Source organism: Rhinopithecus roxellana, chromosome 7 (assembly GCF_007565055.1).
Source record: "Rhinopithecus roxellana isolate Shanxi Qingling chromosome 7, ASM756505v1, whole genome shotgun sequence".
Taxonomy (NCBI): Eukaryota; Metazoa; Chordata; class Mammalia; order Primates; family Cercopithecidae; genus Rhinopithecus; species Rhinopithecus roxellana.
The window spans coordinates 48,432,594-48,453,861 of NC_044555.1; the positions used below are offsets into that span (position 1 = coordinate 48,432,594).

General features: G+C 38.0%; 1 long non-coding RNA gene across 1 annotated transcript in view; it reads right to left on the reverse strand.

Moving 5' to 3' along the window:
- Nucleotides 1-1,102: 1,102 nt before the first annotated feature.
- LOC115898791 overlaps nt 1,103-21,268 on the reverse strand; it is a 427,626-nt gene continuing 407,460 nt past the window's right edge. Inside the window, exon 4 of the long non-coding RNA XR_004058456.1 lies at nt 1,103-1,603. This is a non-coding gene — a long non-coding RNA (uncharacterized LOC115898791). The remainder of the gene's footprint in view (nt 1,604-21,268) is intronic.

Genomic DNA, 21,268 nt, shown 5'->3' on the forward strand with positions numbered 1-21,268 from the left:
TGGATTATCTTCCATTTTATTGATAATTTTTTCCCATTGTTTTTAAATTTACCCAAGATTTGTCTTAATCAGGCATGGTAAGATGACAGACACAGAGACAACTACCTTGGTAGAGGAATTTATTACTTACAATTCCCAAGAAAAAAGGGGATGGTGCTCCTCACAGAGCCACATGAGGAAGCACCAGGGTCTAGTAGGAGGCAGAAGCAGCAAGGGGAAAGCACAGGTACAGGACTATATTGTGGTTGCTATGGGAAAGAAAAGGCAGTTCAAGGGAAGTGACTTAAGATTTACTAGTTTAAACAATGTCAGTAGGCTCAGAGCTGTAGGTACTACTCTTGGTTGCCTAGTGCCTAGTCCTGGGATAATACTAAGACAGGTGGATAGTGACTCAATAAATTAGGTAGTTGGCAGGCATGGGCTCTGGGTTGGTTTGTTTGCATATGACAGGTGTGATCAGATGACGGTTGTTTTCTATCCCTAGGAATTAGCTAGCCCTGGGAAGGGAAGTCTCTCCTCATCCATCAAGGGCCCAAAAGGTCAAAGCATCATAAAATATAGGCAATTTTTGAAACCATGATTAATACACCCATGGGCTATGGTCACTGGGGAAATGAGGGAGTACAGGTAGGCCCAGAGGGGAAAAAAAAAACAAAAAAAAAGGACAGTACACAGAGGAAAGGGCCTGGCTTCAGAATAACTCCTATATCAGTCAGGGTCCAGCCTGAGAAGTAGAACCAGTAAAAGATAGATAGATAGTGACATGGTTTGTCGGTGTCCCCACCAAAATCTCATGTTGTATTGTGATCCCAATTGTTGGAGGCAGGGCATGGTGGGGGTTGACTGAATCATGGGACTGGTTTCTAATGGTTTAGCACCATCGCCCCAGTGCTGTCTCAAGAGAGAGTTCTCATGAGATCTGGTTGTTTGAAAATGTGTAGCACTTCCCCCTTCACTCACTGTCTCTCTCCTCTTGGCCATGTGAAGACATGCCTTGTTTCTTCTTCACCTTCTGCTATGACTGTGCATTTTCTGAGACCTCCCCAGCCATGACTTCTGTACATCCTGTGGACCTAGGAGTCAATTAAACCTCTTTCTCCACAAATTACCCGGTCTTGGGTAGCTCTCTATAGAGTGCAAGAATGGACTAATACAGCTAGATAGATCGACAGATGGATAGATAGATAGATAAATGGGTGGATGGATAAATACTTGTTACAGAGATTTGGCTTACACAGTTGTGGGGGCTACTCAAGCAGTCCACATAATGTCTCTACATCTGATTCAAGTGCTTGAAGTCCACAGCACATGCAGTTAGAAAGGTAATATCATAAAAAAGGCTGGAACTCCAAGAGTAGAAGCTGGAAGCCCACAGATTATACTGAAGCACATGTCTGCTCTAGATGCCTGTGAGCTTAGTGATGATAGTATTCTGCAGAAGCTAGGGACCTTTGTCCTTGAGCTCTGCACACACAACTGGCTTAGCTGCTGCTTCATCCCAAGTTGAGTCAGCAGATAAGCAATAGTGTGTTTATGTTACCAAATGGATTCTGCCTCCCTTCCAGCTTCTGAAATGTTGGAAGAATCTCCTTTGCAGCCCATCCTAAACGGAAAAATACAATAAATGAAATTCCAGAAAATGTAGTTTGGCTCAGCAAAGATGATACATTACAAATCCATCGATAACATCTATCCCTACCAACATGTCCACTTTGTTCATGATACCATTGGAAAATAAGAGGAGTTGCTTGTAATGAAGCCTGACTGATATCCACAGAATGGGTCATTTTACTTACCTGATTATTCAAATCCTCCTCTACTCATGTCACTCTTTGTTGAACATTCACAGGGCACACTAATATCTTCACATTTTGTAGAGCATTCTATTTACGTATCTCTTCTCCAGTCCCTGAATCCTGAACAGCACCTCTGAACCCATCTGAAGGCTGAGAGACCTCACCGTCTTGAAGAGAATAAAACAGGTGTGACTTCCGTTGCCACCTGCTGATTGTAAGCTCCAGGGCCTTGAGTGAACATAGGCAGCAGCCAAGGAGTGGTTACAGAAGGCCTTGAATTAGACCTAATGCTGTGTTTGCTTCAGGTCTCACCCAGTGCAGTCATAGTTGTGACATCTGGTGGCTCAGAGCAGTGACAGAGACTCTATTTGAGAGAAAGCAAAAGAAAAGAACAAAGGTCACTGCCTTATAATCCAGAGAACTTGCCCAGATCTTATCCAAGACCATCAAGGGGGTAATCTCAGAGTCTTCAAGAAACACAGCATTACTGGGTTTGGATGTCCCCTAAAGCAGAAACAGCTTAGATCACAGCACCCAAATTATTTTAAATATCTGGAAATCCTTCCCAGTAAGAAAGGTACAATAAACTCAGTCAGTGAGGACTACAATAAATACCTAACTCTTCAATGCCTGGACACCAAAGAACATCTACTAACAACTCCAACCTGGAAAACATGACCTCACCAAATGAAATAAATAAGGCACCAGGGACCAACCCTGGAGAAACACAGATATGTTACGTTTCAAAGCATTCCAAATAGCTGCATAGAGGAACCTCAAAGAAATCCAAGATAACCCAGAAAAGGAATGCAGAATTTCTATCAGATAAACTTAGTAAATAAATTGAAATAATTTAAAAGAATCAAGCAGAAATTCTGGAACTGAAAAAATGGTTACTTGAGAATGCACAGTCAGAGGAACAAAAGAAAAAAGAATAAAAATCCATGAAGCATGCTACAGGATCTAGAAAATAGCTGCAAAAGGGTGATTCTAAGAGTTGCTAGAAGAGTTGCTAGTCTTAAAGAGGAGATAAAGAAAGAGATGGGAGTAGAAAGTTTATTCAAAAATGTAATAACAGAGAACATCCTAAACCTGGAGAAAGATATTGATATTCAAATATAAGAGGATTATAGAACATCAAGGAGATTTAACCCAAAGAAGACTGCCTCAAAGCATTTAATAATCTAACTCCCAAAGGTCGAATATAAAGACAGGATCCTGAAATCAGGAAAAGAGACATATAACATAAAATGGAACTCCAATACGTCTGACCTAAGACTTTTCAGTGGAAACCTTTCAGGACAGGAGAGAGTGGCAAGACATTTTTAAAGCACTAAAAGGAAAAACATTTACCCTAGAATAGTATATCTAGTAAAAATATCCTTCAAACATGAAAGAGAAACAAAGACCTTCCCAGACAAACAAAGGCTAAGGGATCTTATCAACACCATACTTGGCCTACAGAAATGCCACAGGGAATACTTCAATCAGAAAGAAAAAGAGTGAGCAATAAATTATCACCTGAGGATACACAACATGCTGGTAATAGAAAGTACACATAAATTTTAAAAAATCACAAAATAAAACACTGTAACTGTGTTATGTAAACTACTCCTATCCTAAGTAGAAAGATTAAATAATGAACCAATCACAAAGAATAACTATAACAACTTTTTAAGACATTATCAGCACATTAATATACAAACGGAAACAAAAAAAGTCAAAAAGCAGGAAGACAAAGTTGAGGTGTAGTATTTTCATTAGTTTTCTGTTTGTTTACGTGAATAATTTTAAGTTGTTATCAGGTTAAAATAATGGGTTATGAGGTAACATTTGCAAGCCTCATGGTAACCTCAAATCGAAAAACAAACAATGGAGACACAAACAAATAAAAAGCATAAAACTACGTTATGTTGTGCAAAAGCTCTTTAGTTTAATTAGATCCCATTTGTCAATTTTGGCTTTTGCTGCCGTTGCTTTTGGTGTTTTAGACATGAAGTCCTTGCCCATGCCTATGTCCTGAATGGTACTACCTAGATTTTCTTCTAGGGTTTTTATGGTATTAGGTCTAACATTTAAAAAGAAACTACCATCAGAGTGAACAGGCAACCAACAGAATGGGAGAAAATTTTTGCAACCTACTCATCTGACAAAGGGCTCATATCCAGAATCTACAAAGAACTCAAACAAATATACGAGAAAAAAACAAACAACCCCATCAAAAAGTGGGCAAAGGATATGAACAGACATTTCTCAAAAGAAGACATTCATACAGCCAACAGACACATGAAAAAATGCTCATCATCACTCGCCATCAGAGAAATGCAAATCAAAACCACAATGAGATACCATCTCACACCAGTTAGAATGGCAATCATTAAGAAGTCAGGAAACAACAGGTGTTGGAGAGGATGTGGAGAAATAGGAACACTTTTACACTGTTGGTGGGATTGTAAACTAGTTCAACCATTATGGAAAACAGTATGGCAATTCCTCAAGGATCTAGAACTAGATGTACCATATGACCCAGCCATCCCACTACTGGGTATATACCCAAAGGATTATAAATTATTCTACTACAAAGACACATGCACACGTATGTTTATTGCGGCACTATTCACAATAGCAAAGACTTGGAATCAACCCAAATGTCCATCTGTGACAGACTGGATTAAGAAAATGTGGCACATATACACCATGGAATACTATGCAGCCATAAAAAAGGATGAGTTTGCGTCCTTTGTAGGGACATGGATGCAGCTGGAAACCATCATTCTTAGCAAACTATCACAAGAACAGAAAACCAAACACCGCATGTTCTCACTCATAGGTGGGAACTGAACAATGAGATCACTTGGACTCGGGAAGGGGAACATCACACACTGGGGCCTATCATGGGGAGGGGGGAGGAGGGAGGGATTGCATTGGGGAGTTATACATGATATAAATGATGAATTGATGGGTGCTGACGAGTTGGTGGGTGCAGCACACCAACATGGCATAAGTATACATATGTAAGAAACCTGAAAATAAATAAATAAATAAATAAATAAATAAATAAATAAAATAGCCCCCCCCCAAAAAAAAAAAAAACTATGTTATGTTACTAGAGAAAATCGTGTTCACTAAAGAAAGATAGGAAGGAAAAACAAGGAAGAAGAAATGACCACGAAACAACTAGAAAACAAATAACAAAATGACAAGAGTAAGTCCTTACTTATCAATAATAACATGGAATGCAAATGGACCAAACTCTTCAATCAAAAGAAGTAGAGTGGTTAATAGAATTTAAAAAAGTCCCATTGATCCGTTTTCTCCAAGAAACATACTTTACATATAAAGACACACATAAATTAATCTTAAAGGGCTAGAAAAGCTAGAGCAAACCAAACCCAAAATTAGTAGAAAAAAAAAAGAAAGATCAGAACGGAAATAAATGAAATTGAAATTGAAAAACTGCAAAAAACCAATGAAAGAAAAAGTTGGTGTTTCGAAAATTTAAACAAAATTGACAAACTTTTAGCCAGGCTAACTAAGAAAAAAGGAGAAAAGACACAAATAAATAAAATCAGAAATGGAAAAGGACATATTACACTGATACTGCAGAAATTCAAAGGATTATTAGTGGCTACTATGGGCAACTATATGCCAGTAAATTAGAAAATCTAGTAGAAATTGACAAATTACTAGACACTTACAACCTACCAAGACTGAACCAGGAAGAAATCCAAAACCTGAACAGACCAGTACCAAGTAATAAGATTAAGAGTGTAATAAAATTTTCCCATAAAAAAAAAAAAACACTCAAGACAGCTTCACTGCTGAATTCTGCCAAACATTTAAAGAACTAATACCAATAGTACTCAACCTATTCCAAAAAATTGAGAAGGGAATACTTCCAAACATATTCAATGAGGTCAGTATTACCCTGATATGAGAACCAGACAAAATCGTATAAAAAAGAAAACAACATTTTCTTAATCCAGTCTGTCACTGATGGACATTTGGGTTGATTCCAAGTCTTTGTTATTGTGAATAGTGCTGCAATAAACATACGTGTGCATGTGTCTTTATAGCAGCATGATTTATAATCCTTTGGGTATATATCCAGCAATGGGATGGTTGGGTCAAATGGTATTTCTAGTCCTAGATCCTTGAGGAATTGCCACACTGTTTTCTACAATGGTTGAACTAGTTTACAGTCCCACCAACAATGTAAAAGTGTTCCTATTTCTCCACATCCTCTCCAGCACCTGTTGTTTCCCGATTTTTTTAATGGATTAAGAAAATGTGGCACATATACACCATGGAATACTATGCAGTCATAAAAAAGGATGAGTTCGTGTCCTTTGTAGGGACATGGAAGCAGTTGGAAACCATCATTCTCAGCAAACTATCGCAAGAACAGAAAACCAAACAGTGCATGTTCTCACTTGTAGGTGGGAATTGAACAATGAGATCACTTGGACACAGGAAGGGGAACATCACACACAGGGGCCTATTTAGGGAGGGGGGAAGGGGGAGGGATAGCATTGGGAGATATACCTAATGTAAATGATGAGTTAATTGTTGCAGCACACTAACATGGCACAAGTACACATATGTAACAAACCTGCATGTTGTGCACAATGTACCCTAGAAGTGAAAGTATAATAATAATAAAGAAAACAACAGGAATCAGTATTCATCATCTCTGGTGAATATTGATGCAAAATCTCCAACAAAATACAAGCAAACCAAATTCCACAATACATTAGAAAGATCATTCATCATGACAAAGTGAAATTTATTCCTTGAATATAAGGCTGGTTCAACATGTGCAAATCAAACAATGTGCTACATCACATCAGCAGGATGAATGATAAAAGCCATATGATTATTTCAATTAATGCTCAAAGCTACTTCACAAAATTTGACATCCATTCATAATAAAAACTCTCAATAAACTGGGGATAGGAGAAACATACCTCAACGTAATAAGGCACAAACTGAAATCCTTTTTTCTAAGACCTGGAACATCACATGGATGCCCACTGTCACCAGTGTTATTCAAGATTGTACTGGAAGTCATAACTAGAGAAATCAGACAATAGGAAGATATAAAGGGCCTCCATAATGGAAAGGAAGAAGTCAAATTATCATTGCAGATGATATAATCTTAAATTTGAAAAAACCTGAAGACTCTACAAGAAAACTATTAGAACAGATCAACAAATTCAGTAATGTTGCAGAATACAAAATCAACATACAAAAATCAGTATATGCCAATACTGAACAACGTGCAAAAGAAAGTGTAACAAGTAATTCCAATTATAAAAGTCGCACATACAATTATATACTTAGGAGTTAATTTAACCAAAAAATGTTCATGGATTGGAAGTATCAATATTGGTAAAATGTCCACCTCACCCAAATCAAAATGCAGATTCAATGCAATCCCTATCAAAATACAAATAACATTTTTCATGGAAACACACACACACACACACACACACACACACAGACACACAAACATAAAACACTTTTAAAATTTATTTCAAACACAAAAAGCCCAGACTACGAAAGCTATCCTAAGCAAAAATAACAAAACTAGAGGAATCACATTATCTGACTTCAATTATACTACAGAGCTATAGTAAGCGAAATGCCATAAAACAGACACATAGACAAATGAAGCAGAAGGCGGAATCCAGAAACAAGACACATCCATATAGTAATCTCATTTTTATAAAGGGGTCTAGAACATGTATTAGAGAAGAGACAGTCTTTTCAATAAACGGTGCTGGAAAAACTGGATAGCCATATCCGAAAGAACAAAATAAGACCCCTTTCTTTCACCTGATACAAAAACAAAATTAAAAATGGATTAAATATTTAAATCTAAGACCTCAAACTATAAAACTACTACAAAAATGCATTGGGAAAAATTTCCAGGAAATTTATCTGGGCAAGGATTTTTTGAACAGTGCCCCAAAAGCACAGGCAACCAAAGCAAAGATAGACAAATGTAATCACATCAAGATAAAAAGCTTCTGCAGAGCAAAGAATACAATCAATAAAGTGAAGGGACAAGGCAAAGAAAAGAAGAAAATACTTGAAAATATTTGCAAATGTTTGCAAAAATACTGATCCAGTGAGGGATTAATAACCATAATATACAAGGACCTCAAACAACTATATACAGAAATAAAAATAATAACCTGGTAAAAAAATGGCAAAAGGTTTGAATAGACATTTCTCAAAAGAAGACATACAAATTGCAATAAGGTACACAAAAAGCTGATCAACATTACTGATCATTGGAGAAATACAAATCAAATCTACAATGAGATTTCATATGACCTCAGTTAAAATTACTTATATCCAAAACACAGGTCAAAACAAATGGTGGTAAGAATGTGCAGGAAATAGAACACACATACACTGTTGGTGAAAATGCAAACTAGTACAAACACTACAGGGAACACTTCGAAGATTCTTCAAAAAACTAAAAAGTAAACTACCATATGATCTAGGAATTGTACTGCTGTGTATATACCCAAAAGAAAGGAAGCTTGAATATCAAAGAGATTTTTGCGTTCCTGTGTTTGTTGCAGTACTGTTTACAATAGGTAAGATTTGGAAGCAACCTAAGTGTCCATCAGCAGATATATGTATAAGATAAAGAAAATGTGGTATAGATACAAAACGAAGTACTATTTAACTGCAAAAAAAGAATGAGATCCAGTCATGAACATTCTAGGCAGTTGGCAAGAGGGCAGAATAAGAACATCTCTGATATGCAGCTCCCAGAGAGATTGACAAAGAAGGTGGGTGATTCCTGCATTTCCATCTGAGCTTTTGCTAGTGATATCCAGTCAAACAGGGTCTAGACTGGACCTCCAGAAAACTGCAGCAGACCTGCAGCAGAGGGGCCTGACTGTTAGGAGAAAAACTAACAAACAGAAAACAATAGTATCAACATCACCAACATCAGAAACCAATTCTAGATAAATCCACAAAGATGGGGAGAAACCAGTGAAAAAAGGCTGAAAATTCCAAAAACAAGAACTCTTTTATTTTTTTTTTTTTTACCTTTTTTCTTTTTTTTTTTAATTTTTTTATTTTTATTTTTATTTTTTTTATTATATTTTAAGTTCTAGGGTACATGTGCATAACATGCAGGTTTGTTACATATGTAAACTTATGCCATGTTGGTGTGCTGCACCCATCAACTCGTCAGCACCCATCAATTCATCATTTATATCATGTATAACTCCCCAATGCACTCCCTCCTTCCTCCCCCCTCCCCATAATAGGCCCCAATGCGTGATGTTCCCCTTCCCGAGTCCAAGTGATCTCATTGTTCAGTTCCCACCTATGAGTGAGAACATGCGGTGTTTGGTTTTCTGTTCTTGTGATAGTTTGCTAAGAATGATGGTTTCCAGCTGCATCCATGTCCCTACAAAGGACGCAAACTCATCCTTTTTTATGGCTGCATAGTATTCCATGGTGTATATGTGCCACATTTTCTTAATCCAGTCTGTCACAGATGGACATTTGGGTTGATTCCAAGTCTTTGCTATTGTGAATAGTGCCGCAATAAACATACGTGTACATGTGTCTTTGTAGTAGAATACTTTATAATCCTTTGGGTATATACCCAGTAGTGGGATGGCTGGGAAATTATCCATTTCTTCTAGATTTTCTAGTTGATTTGCGTAGAGGCGTTTATAGTATTCTCTGATGGTAGTTTGTATTTCTGTGAGGTCAGTGGTGATATCCCCTTTATCAGTTTTTATTGCATCTATTTGATTCCTCTCTCTTTTCTTCTTTATTAGCCTTGCTAGCGGTCTGTCAATTTTGTTGATCTTTTCAAAAAACCAACTCCTGGATTCATTGATTTTTTGGAGGGTTTTTTGTGTCTCTATCTCCTTCAGTTCTGCTCTGATCTTAGTTATTTCTTGCCTTCTGCTAGCTTTCGAATGTGTTTGCTCTTGCCTCTCTAGTTCTTTTAATTGTGATGTTAGAGTGTTAATTTTAGATCTTTCCTGCTTTCTCTTGTGGGCATTTAGTGCTATAAATTTCCCTCTATACACTGCTTTAAATGTGTCCCAGAGATTCTGGTATGTTGTATCTTTGTTCTCATTGGTTTCAAAGAACATCTTTATTTCTGCTTTCATTTCGTTATGTACCCAGTAGTCATTCAGGAGCAGGTTGTTCAGTTTCCATGTAGTTGAGTGGTTTTGATTGAGTTTCTTAGTCCTGAGTTCTAGTTTGATTGCACTGTGGTCTGAGAGACAGTTTGTTATAATTTCTGTTCTTTTACATTTGCTGAGGAGTGCTTTACTTCCAATTATGTGGTCAATTTTGGAATAAGTGCGATGTGGTGCTGAGAAGAATGTATATTCTGTTGATTTGGGATGGAGAGTTCTATAGATGTCTATTAGGTCCGCTTGGTGCAGAGATGAGTTCAATTCCTCGATATCCTTGTTAACTTTCTGTCTCGTTGATCTGTCTAATGTTGACAGCGGAGTGTTGAAGTCTCCCATTATTATTGTATGGGAGTCTAAGTCTCTTTGTAAGTCTCTAAGGACTTGCTTTATGAATCTGGGTGCTCCTGTATTGGGTGTATATATATTTAGGAGAGTTAGCTCTTCCTGTTGAATTGATCCCTTTACCATTATGTAATGGCCTTCTTTGTCTCTTTTGATCTTTGATGGTTTAAAGTCTGTTTTATCAGAGACAAGGATTGCAACCCCTGCTTTTTTTTGTTCTCCATTTGCTTGGTAGATCTTCCTCCTTCCCTTTATTTTGAGCCTATGTATGTCTCTGCATGTGAGATGGGTCTCCTGAATACAGCAGACTGATGGGTCTTGCCTCTTTATCCAGTTTGCCAGTCTGTGTCTTTTAATTGGAGCATTTAGTCCATTTACATTTAAGGTTAATATTGTTATGTGTGAACTTGATCCTGCCATTATGATATTAACTGGTTATTTTGCTCGTTAGTTGATGCAGTTTCTTCCTAGCCTCGATGGTCTTTACATTTTGGCATGTTTTTGCAATGGCTGGTACCGGTTGTTCCTTTCCATGTTTTAGGGCTTCCTTCAGGGTCTCTTGTAAGGCTGGCCTGGTGGTGACAAAATCTCTAAGCATTTGCTTATCTGTAAAGGATTTTATTTCTCCTTCACTGATGAAACTTAGTTTGGCTGGATATGAAATTCTGGGTTTAAAATTCTTTTCTTTAAGAATGTTGAATATTGGCCCCCACTCTCTTCTGGCTTGTAGAGTTTCTGCCGAGAGATCTGCTGTTAGTCTGATGGGCTTCCCTTTGTGGGTAACCCGACCTTTCTCTCTGGCTGCCCTTAAGATTTTTTCCTTCATTTCAACTTTGGTGAATCTGGCAATTATGTGTCTTGGAGTTGCTCTTCTGGAGGAGTATCTTTGTGGCGTTCTCTGTATTTCCTGAATTTGAATGTTGGCCTGTCCTACTAGGTTCGGGAAGTTCTCCTGGATGATATCCTGAAGAGTGTTTTCCAACTTGGTTCCATTTTCCCCCTCACTTTCAGGCACCCCAATCAGACGTCGATTTGGTCTTTTTACGTAATCCCATACTTCTTGCAGGCTTTGCTCATTTCTTTTTCTTCTTTTTTCTTTTGGTTTCTCTTCTCGCTTCATTTCATTCATTTGATCTTCAATCGCTGATACTCTTTCTTCCAGTTGATCGAGTCGGTTACTGAAGCTTGTGCATTTGTCACGTATTTCTCGTGTCATGGTTTTCATCTCTGTCATTTCATTTATGATCTTCTCTGCATTAATTAGTCTAGCTGTCAATTCTTCCACTCTTTTTTCAAGATTTTTAGTTTCTTTGCGCTGGGTACGTAATTCCTCCTTTAGCTCTGATAAGTTTGATGGACTGAAGCCTTCTTCTCTCCTCTCGCCCAAGTCATTCTCTGACCAGCTTTGATCCGTTGCTGGCGATGGGCTGCGCTCCTTTGCAGGGGGAGATGCGCTCTTATTTTTTGAATTTCCAGCTTTTCTGCCCTGCTTCTTCCCCATCTTTGTGGTTTTATCTGTGTCTGGTCTTTGATGATGGTGACGTACTGATGGGGTTTTGGTATAGGTGTCCTTCCTGTTTGATAGTTTTCCTTCTGACAGTCAGAAGGACTGTCTGTTGGTCTGTTGGAGATTGCTTGAGGTCCACTCCAGACCCTGTTTGCCTGGGTATCAGCAGCAGAGGTTGCCGAAGATAGAATATTGCTGAACAGCGAGTGCACCTGTCTGATTCTTCCTTTGGAAGTTTCCTCTCAGGGGTGTACTCCACCCTGTGAGGTGTGGGGTGTCAGACTGCCCCTAGTGGGGGATGTCTCCCAGCTAGGCTACTCAGGGGTCAGGGACACACCTGAGCAGGCAGTCTGTCCGTTCTCAGATCTCAACCTCCGCGTTGGGAGATCCACAGCTCTCCCCAAAGCTGTCAGACAGAGTCATTCGCGTCTGCACCGGCCCCCGCTGTTTCCCCTGTTGGTCTTCAGCTGTGCGCTGTCCCCAGAGGTGGAGTCTACAGAGACAGGCAGGCTTCCTTGAGCTGCTGTGAGCTCCACCCAATTCGAGCTTCCCAGCGGCTTTGTTTACCTACTTAAGCCTCAGCAATGGCGGGCACCCCTCCCCCAGCCTCGCTGCTGCCTTGCTGATAGATCACCGTAGACTGCTGTGTTAGCAGTGAGGGAGGCTCCGTGGGCGTGGGACCCTCCCGGCCAGGTGTGGGGTATATTCTCCTGGTTTGCCTGTTTGCTTAAAGCGCCGTATTGGGGTGGGAGTTACCCGATTTTCCAGGTGTTGTGTGTCTCAGTTCCCCTGGCTAGGAAAACGGATTCCCTTCCCCCTTGCACTTCCAGGTGAGGCGATGCCTCGCCCTGCTTCAGCTCTCGCTCTTCAGGCTGCAGCAGCTGACCAGCACCGATTTTCTGGCACTCCCCAGTGAGATGACCCCAGTACCTCAGTTGCAAATGCAGAAATCACCGGTCTTCTGTGTCGCTCGCGCTGGGAGTTGGAGACTGGAGCTGTTCCTATTCAGCCATCTTGCTCCGCCCCCCACAAGAACTCTTTTCTCCTCCAAAGGATCACAGCTCCTTGCCAGCAAGGGAACAAAACTGGATGGAGAATGAGTTTGATGAACTGATAGAAGTAGGCTTCAGAAGGTGGGTAATAACAAACTCCTCCGAGCTAAAGAAGCATGTTCTAACCTAATGCAAGGAAGCTAAGAACCTTGAAAAAAGGTTAGACAAATTGCTAACTAGAATAACCAGCTTAGAGAAGAACATAAACAACGTGATGGAGCTGAAAAGCACAGTATGAGAACTTTGTGAAGCATAGACAAGTATCAATAGCCAAATCGATCAAGCAGAAGAAAAGATATCAGAGATTGAAGATCAAATCAATGAAACAACTTGAGAAGACAAGATTAGAGAATAAAGAGTGAAAAGAAATGAACAAATCCTCCAATAAATATGGGACTATGTGAAAAGATCAAACCTACATTTCATTGGTGTACCTGAAAGTGACGGGGAGAATTGAACAAGTTGGAAAACACTTTTCAGGATATTATCCAGGAGAACTTCCCCAAGCCAGCAAGGCAGGCCAACATTCAAATTCAGGAAATACAAAGAACACCACAAAGATACTCCTAGAGAAGAGCAACCCCAAGACAAATGCTTGTCAGGTTCACCGAGGTAGAAATGAAGGAAAAATTGTTGAGGGCAGCCAGAGTGAAAGGTAAGGTTACCAGCAAAGGGAAGCCCATCAGACTACCAGCAGATTTCTTGGCAGAAATCCTACAAGGCAGAAGAGAGAGGGGGCCAATATTCAGTATTCTTAAAGAAAAATATTTTCAACCCAGCATTTCATATCCAGCCAAATTCAGCTTCACATGGGAGGGAGAAATAAAATCCTTTATAGACAAGCAAATGCTGAGAGATTTTGTCGCCACCAGGACTGCCTTAAGAGACCTCCTAAAGAAAGCACTAAACGTCAAAAGGAACAACTGCTACCAACCACTTCAAAAACATACAAATTGTAAAGACCATCGACACTATGAAGAAACTGCATCAACTATTGGGTAAAATAACCAGGTAGCATCTTAATGACAGAAACAAATTCATACATAACAATAAGAACCTTAAATGTAAACGGGCTAAATGCCACAAATTAAAAGACACAGACTGGCTAATTGGATAGAGTCAAGACCCATCAGTGTACTATATTCAGGAGACCCATCTTACATGCAAAGTCATACATACGCTCAAAATAAAAGGAATGGAGAAAGATTTACCAAGCAAATGGAAAGAAAAAAAAAGCAGGAGTTGCAATCCTAGTCTCTGATGAAACAGACTTTAAACCAACAAAGATGAAAAGAGTCAAATAAGGGCATTACATAATGGTAAAGGGATCAATGCAACAAGAAGAGCTAACTATCCTGAATATATATGCACCCAATACAGGAGGACCCAGATTCATAAAGCAAGTTCTAAAAGACCTAAAAAGAGACTTAGACTCCCACACAATAATAGTGGGAGACTTTATCTCCTCACTGTCAATATTAGATCAATGAAACAGAAAATTAAAAAGGACATCCAGGACTTGAACTGAGCTCTGGACCAAGTGGGCCTAGTAGACATTTACAAAATTCTCCACTCCAAATCTACAGAATATACACTCTTCTCAGTGCCACGTCACACTTATTCTAAAATTGACCACATAATTGGAAGTAAAACACTTCTCAGCAATTACCAAAACACAGAAATCATAACTGTCTCTCAGACCACATTGCAATAAAATTAGAACTCAGGATTAAGAAACTAACTCAAAACCGCACAAACTTCATGGAAACTGAACAACCTGCTCCTGAGTGACTCTTGGGTAAATAAAAAAATGAATTCAGAAATAAAGATGTTCTTGGAAACCAATGAGAACAAAGACACAATGTACCAGAATCTCTGGGACACATTTAAACAGTGTGTAGAGAGAAATTTATAGCACAAAATGCCCACAAGAGAAATGAGGAAAGATCTAAAATCAACACCATAACATCACAATGAAAAAAACTAGAGAATCAAGATCAAACAAATTCAAAAGCTAGCAGAAGAAAAGAAATAACTAAGATCAGAGCAGAACTGAAGGAGATAGAGACCCTTCAAAAAATCAATGAATCCAGCAGCTGGTCTTTTGAAAAGATCAACAAAATTGATACACTGCTAGCCAGACTAATAAGGAAGAAAAGGAAAAGATCAACAAAATAGATAGACCGCTAGCCAGACTAATAAGAAAGAAAAGAGGGAAGAATCAAAGACATGCAATAAAAATGATAAAGGAGATATCACCACTGATCCCACAGAAAACCAAACTACTATCAGAGAATACTATAAACACTTCTACGAAAATAAACTAGAAAATCTAGAAGAAATTCATAAATTCCTGGACATATACACACTCTCAAGACTAAACCAGGAAGAAGTCGAATCCCTGAATAGTCCAATAACAAGTTTTGAAATTGTGGCAGTAATTAATAGCCTACCAACCAAAAAAAGTCCAGGATCATAAGGATTCGCAGCAGAATTCTACCAGAGGTACAAAGAGGAGTTGGCACCATTTCTTCTGAAACTATTCCAAACAATAGAAAATGAGGAAACCTTCCCTAACTCGTTTTATGAAGCCAGCATCATCCTGATGCCAAATCCTGCCAGAGACAAAACAATAAAAGAAAATCTTAGGCCAATATCCCTGATGAACATCGATATAAAAATCCTCAATAAAATACTGGCAAACAGAATCCAGCAGCACATCAAAAAGCTTGTCCACCACAATCAAATCAGTTTCATCCCTAGGATGCAAGCCTGGTTCAACATACACAAATCAATAAATGTAATCCATCACATAAACAGAACCAATTACAAAACCCACGGGATTATCTCAGTAGATGCAGAAAAGAACTTTGACAAAATTCAACAGCCCTTCATACTAAAAACTCTCAGTAAAATAGGTATTTATGGAACGTATCTCAAAATAATAAGAGCTACTTTTGACAAACCCCAAAGCAATATCATACTGAATGGGCAAAAACAGGAAACATTCCCTTTGAAAACCGACACAAGACAAGGATGCCCTCTCCCACCACTACTATTCAACATAGTATTGGAAGTTCTAGCTAGGGCAATTGGACAAGAGAAAGAAATAAAGTGTATTCAATTGGGAAAAGAGGAAGTCAAATTGTCCCTGTTTGCAGACAATATGATTGTATATTTAGAAAACTCCATCGTCTCAGCCCAAAATCTCCTTAGGCTGATAAGCAACTTCAGCAAAGTCTCACCATACAAAATCAATGTGCGAAAATCACAAGCATTCCTACACACCAATAACAGACAGAGTCAAATCATCAGTGAGCTCTCATTCACAATTGCTACAAAGAGAATAAAATACCTAGGCATACAACTTACAAGGGATGTGAAGGACCTCTTCAAGGAACTACAAATCACTGCTCAAGGAAATAAAAGAGGACACAAACAAACAGAAAAATATTCTATGCTCATGAAGAGAATCAATATCGTGAAAATGGCCATACTGCCCAAAGCAATTTATGGATTCAGTGCTATTTCCATCAAAGTACCATTGACTTCCTTCACATGTTTGGAAAAAACTACTTTAAATTTCATATGGAACCAAAAAAGAGCCCGCATAGCCAAGACAATCCTAAGTAAAAAGAGCAAAGCTGGAGGCATCACAGTACTTGACTTCAAACTTTCATATAAGGCTACCGTAACCAAAGCAGCATGGTACAGGGCAGGGAACAGCACACACTGGGGCATGTCAGGGGTTGGGGGGCGGAGAGAGGGATAACATTAGAAGAAATACCTAATGTAGATGATGAGTTGATGAGTGCAGCAAACCACCATGGCACATGTATACCTATGTAACAAACCTGCACGTTTTGCACATGTAATCCAGAACTTAAAGTATAATAATAATAAAAAAAGAATGAGATCCATTCACTTGCAACAACATGGATGGATCTGGAGTTCATCATGTTGAGTAAAACAAGTGAGACAGAAAAAAAAATCACTTGTTCTCACTAATTTATGGTATCCAAATTCAAAACAATTGAATTATTGGACATCAAGGATAGAAGGATGCTTACCAAAGGTTGGGAACAATAGTAAGGACCTTGGGGTGGGTAGGGGGTGCGGGGAGGTGGGGATTGTTAATGGGTACAAAAAATACAGAGAATGGATAAGACCTACTGTTTCATAGCACAACAGGCTGGCTATAGTCAGTATTAACTTAATTGTACATTTTAAAATAACTTAAAGAGTGTAACTCAATTGTTTGTTATTTAAAAGATAAATGCTTGAGGGAATGAATACCCTATTCTTCATGATGTGCTTATTTCACATTGCATACCTATATCAATACGCTTCATGTACCCCAGAAATATATGTACCTACTATGTACCCACAAAAAATAAAAATAAAAAATTTAAATAAATAAAAATAATTTTTTTAAAAATGCACAGAAGGGCATTACATAATGGGAAAGGGCTCAATTCAACAAGAAGACCTAGCTATCCTAAATATATACACACCCAACACAAGAGCACCCAGATTCAAATAGCAAGTTCTTAGAGAGCTACGAAGAGATTTAGATGATCACACAATAATAGTGGGAGACTTCAATACTCTTCTGACAATATTAGACAGATTATGAAGGCAGAAAAATAACAAAGATATTTAGGACCTGAACTCAACACTTGACCAAATGGACCTAATAGACATGTAAAGAACACTCCACCCAAAGACAACTCCATAAGAGGAAAATTACATTCTTCCCATTTGCACATGGCACGTAATCTGAAATCAACCACAAAATCAGAAATAAAACAATCCTCAGCATATTAAGAAAACCAAAATCATAGTAACCATAACAACATGATCTTGTTTTTTCTTATGGATTCATAGTATTCCATAAAGACTATATACCACATTTTCTTTATCCAACCTATCGTTGATTAGCATCTAAGTTGATTCCATTTCTTTGCTATTGTGAATAGTGCTGTGAACACACTCGTGCATGTGGTTTTATAGTAGAACAATTTCTATTCTATTTGGGTGTATACGCAATAATAGAAATGCTGAATATAATGGTAATTCTGTTTTAAATTCTTTGAGAAATCGCATAACTTCTTTCCACAGAGGCTGAACTTATTTACATTCCCACCAGTGCTGTATAAGCATTCCTCTTTCTCCACAGCCTCACCAGCATCTGTTTTTTTGTTTTGTTTTTGTTTTGTTTTGCTTTGTTTTGTTTTGTTTTGTTTTGGACTTTTTAGTAATATCCATGCAGACAAGTGTGGCAGACAAGTATGGGATAGTATCTCATTGTGGCTTTAATTAGAATTTATCTGATAATTAAGGATGTTGAGAATATTTTCATATGTTCTTGGTCACTTGCATGTCATCTTTTGAGAAGTTTCTGTTAATGTCCTTTGCCTGATTCTTAATGGGATTATTTGTATTTTGCTTGTTGAATTTAGTTCCTTATAGATCCCAGATATCAGACCTTTTTCAGATGTATGGTTTGTCAGTATTTTCTCCCATTGTTTAGGTTCTCTGTTTACTCTGTTGATAGTTTCTTTTGCTGTGCAGAAGCTCTTCAGTTTAATTTGTTTCCACTTGTCAATGTTTGTTTTTGTTGCAATTGCTTTTCAGAACTTAGTCATAAATTGTTTACAATAACCATTGTCCAGAATATTTCCCTTCTTTTTGAGGGTTTTTATCTAGTTTGAGGTGTTCCATTTCAATCTTTATCTAATCTTGAGATAATTTCTGTATGTGGTGAAAAATAAGGGTCTATACGTAGGGTTATCTATCCATCCCAGCACCACCTGTTGAATAGAGTGTTCTTTCCCTAGTGTTTATTTTGCGTTCAAGATCAGATAGTTTTAGGTGTGTGGTTTGTTTGCTGGGCTCTCTATTATATTCTGTTGGTCTATGGGTCTGTTTTTTGTTTGTTTTTACCAGTACCATGCTCTTTTGGTTACTGTAGGCTTTTAATATAATTTGAAGTTGGGTAATGTGATGTTTCCAGCTTTGTTCTTTTTGCTTAGGATTGCTTTGGCTATTCGGCCTCTTTTTTGGTTCCATATAAATTTAAAATTTTTTTTGGAATTCTGTGAAAAGTGACATGACTATTTTGGTAGGAAAAGCATTGAATCTGCATATTGTTTTGGGCAGCATGGCCATTTGACAATATTGATTCTTCCAATCCATAAGCATGGAATGTTTGTTCCATTTGTATGCATCATGTATGATTTCTTTCAACAGTGTTTTGTAGCTTCCCTTGTAGATACCTTTCTATTTCTTGGTTAGATATATTCCTACATATTTTATTTCTTTTTGTAACTATTGTAAATGGAATTGTGCTCTCGACATGTCCCTTTACATATGTAAAAAACCTGTACGTTATGCACATGTACCCTAGAACTTAAAGTATAATAAAAATAAAAAGAAAAAAGAAAAAAGAAAGAACTAGAGAAACAAGATAAAACAAATTCAAAAGCTAGCAGAAGACAAAAAATAACTAAGATCAGAGCAGAACAGAAGAAGACAGAGACCATGAAAAAATCTTCAAAAAATCAATGAATCCAGGGCTGGATTTTGAAAAGATTAACAAAATATATAGACTGCTAGCCAGACTAATAAAGAAGAAAAGAGAGAAGCATCAAATAGACACAATAAAAATTGAAAAAGGAGTGATCACCACTGATCCTACAGAAATGCAAACCACCATCAGAGGATACTATAAACACCATTAGTCAAATAAACTAGAAAATCTAGAAGAAATGGATAAATTCCTGGACACATACACCCTCCAAAGACTAAACCAGAAAGAAGGCAAATCCCTGAATAGACCAATAACAAGTTCTGAAATTGAGGCAGTAATTAATAGCTTATGAACCAAAAACACCCAGGACCAGATAGATTCACAGGTGAATTCTACCAGAGGTAAAAAGAGGTGCTAGTACCATTTTTTTCTGAAACTCTTCCAAAAAAAATTGAAAAAGAGGGACTCCTCTCTAAATCATTTGATGAGACCAGCATCATCCTGATACCAAAACCTGGAAGAGACACACACACACAAAATTTCAAGCCAATATTCCTGATGAACATCGATGCAAAAATTCTCAGTAAAACACTGGCAAATTGAATTCAGCAGCACATCAAAATGCTTATCCACCATGATCAAGTCAGCTTCATCCCTGGGATGCAAGGCTGTTTCAACATATGTAAATCAATAGATGTAATCCATTGCATAAACAGAACCAATGACAAAATCCACATGATTATATCAATAGATGCAGAGAACACCTTCAACATTCCTTCACACTGAAAACTCTCAATAAACTAGGTACTGATGGAACGTAACTCAAAATAGTAAGAGCTATTTATGACAAACCTACAGCCAATATCATACTGAATGGGCAAACCTGGAAGTAATGATGGAACGTATCACAAAATAAAACTAGGTATTAATGGAACATATCGCAAAATAATAAGAGCTACTTACGACAGACTCACAGCCAATATCGTACTGAATGAGCAAAAGCTGGAAGCATTTTCTTGAAAAACTGGCACAAGACAAGCATGCCATCTCTCATCACTTCCATTCAACATAGTATTGAAAGTTCTGGCCAGGGCAATCAGACCAGACAAAGAAATAAAGTGTATTCACATAGGCAGAGAGGAAGTCAAATTGTCCCTCTTTGCAAATGACATGATTGTATATTTAGAAAACCCCATCGTCTCAGCCCAAAATCTCCTTAAGCTGATAAGCAACTTCAGCAATCTCAGGATACAAAATCAATGTGCAAAAATCACAAGCATTCCTATACACCAATAATAGACAAACAAAGGGCCAAATCATGAGTGAACTCCCATTCACAATTGCTACAAAGAGAATAAAATACCTAGGTATACAACTTACAAGGGATGTGAACGACCTCTTCAAGGAGAGCTACAAACTACTGCTCAAGGAAACAAGAGAGGACACAAACAAATGGAAGAACATTCCATGCTCATTGATAGAATCAATATTGTGAAAATAGCCATAATGCTCAAAGTAATTTGTAGATTTAATGCTATCCCCTTCAAGCTACCATTGACCTTCTTCACAGAATTAGAAAAAAAAGCTATTTTAAATATCATATGGACCAAAAAAAGAGCCTGTATAGCCAAGGCAATCCTAAGCAAAAGGTACAAAACTGGAGGCATCATGCTACCTGACTTCAAACTATACTACAAGGCTACAGTAACCAAAACAGCATGGCACTAGTACCAAAACAGATGTACAGACCAATTGAACAAAACAGAGGCCTCAGAAATAACGTCACACATCTACAACTATCTGATCTTTGACAAACCTGACAAAAACAAGCAACGGGTAAAGGA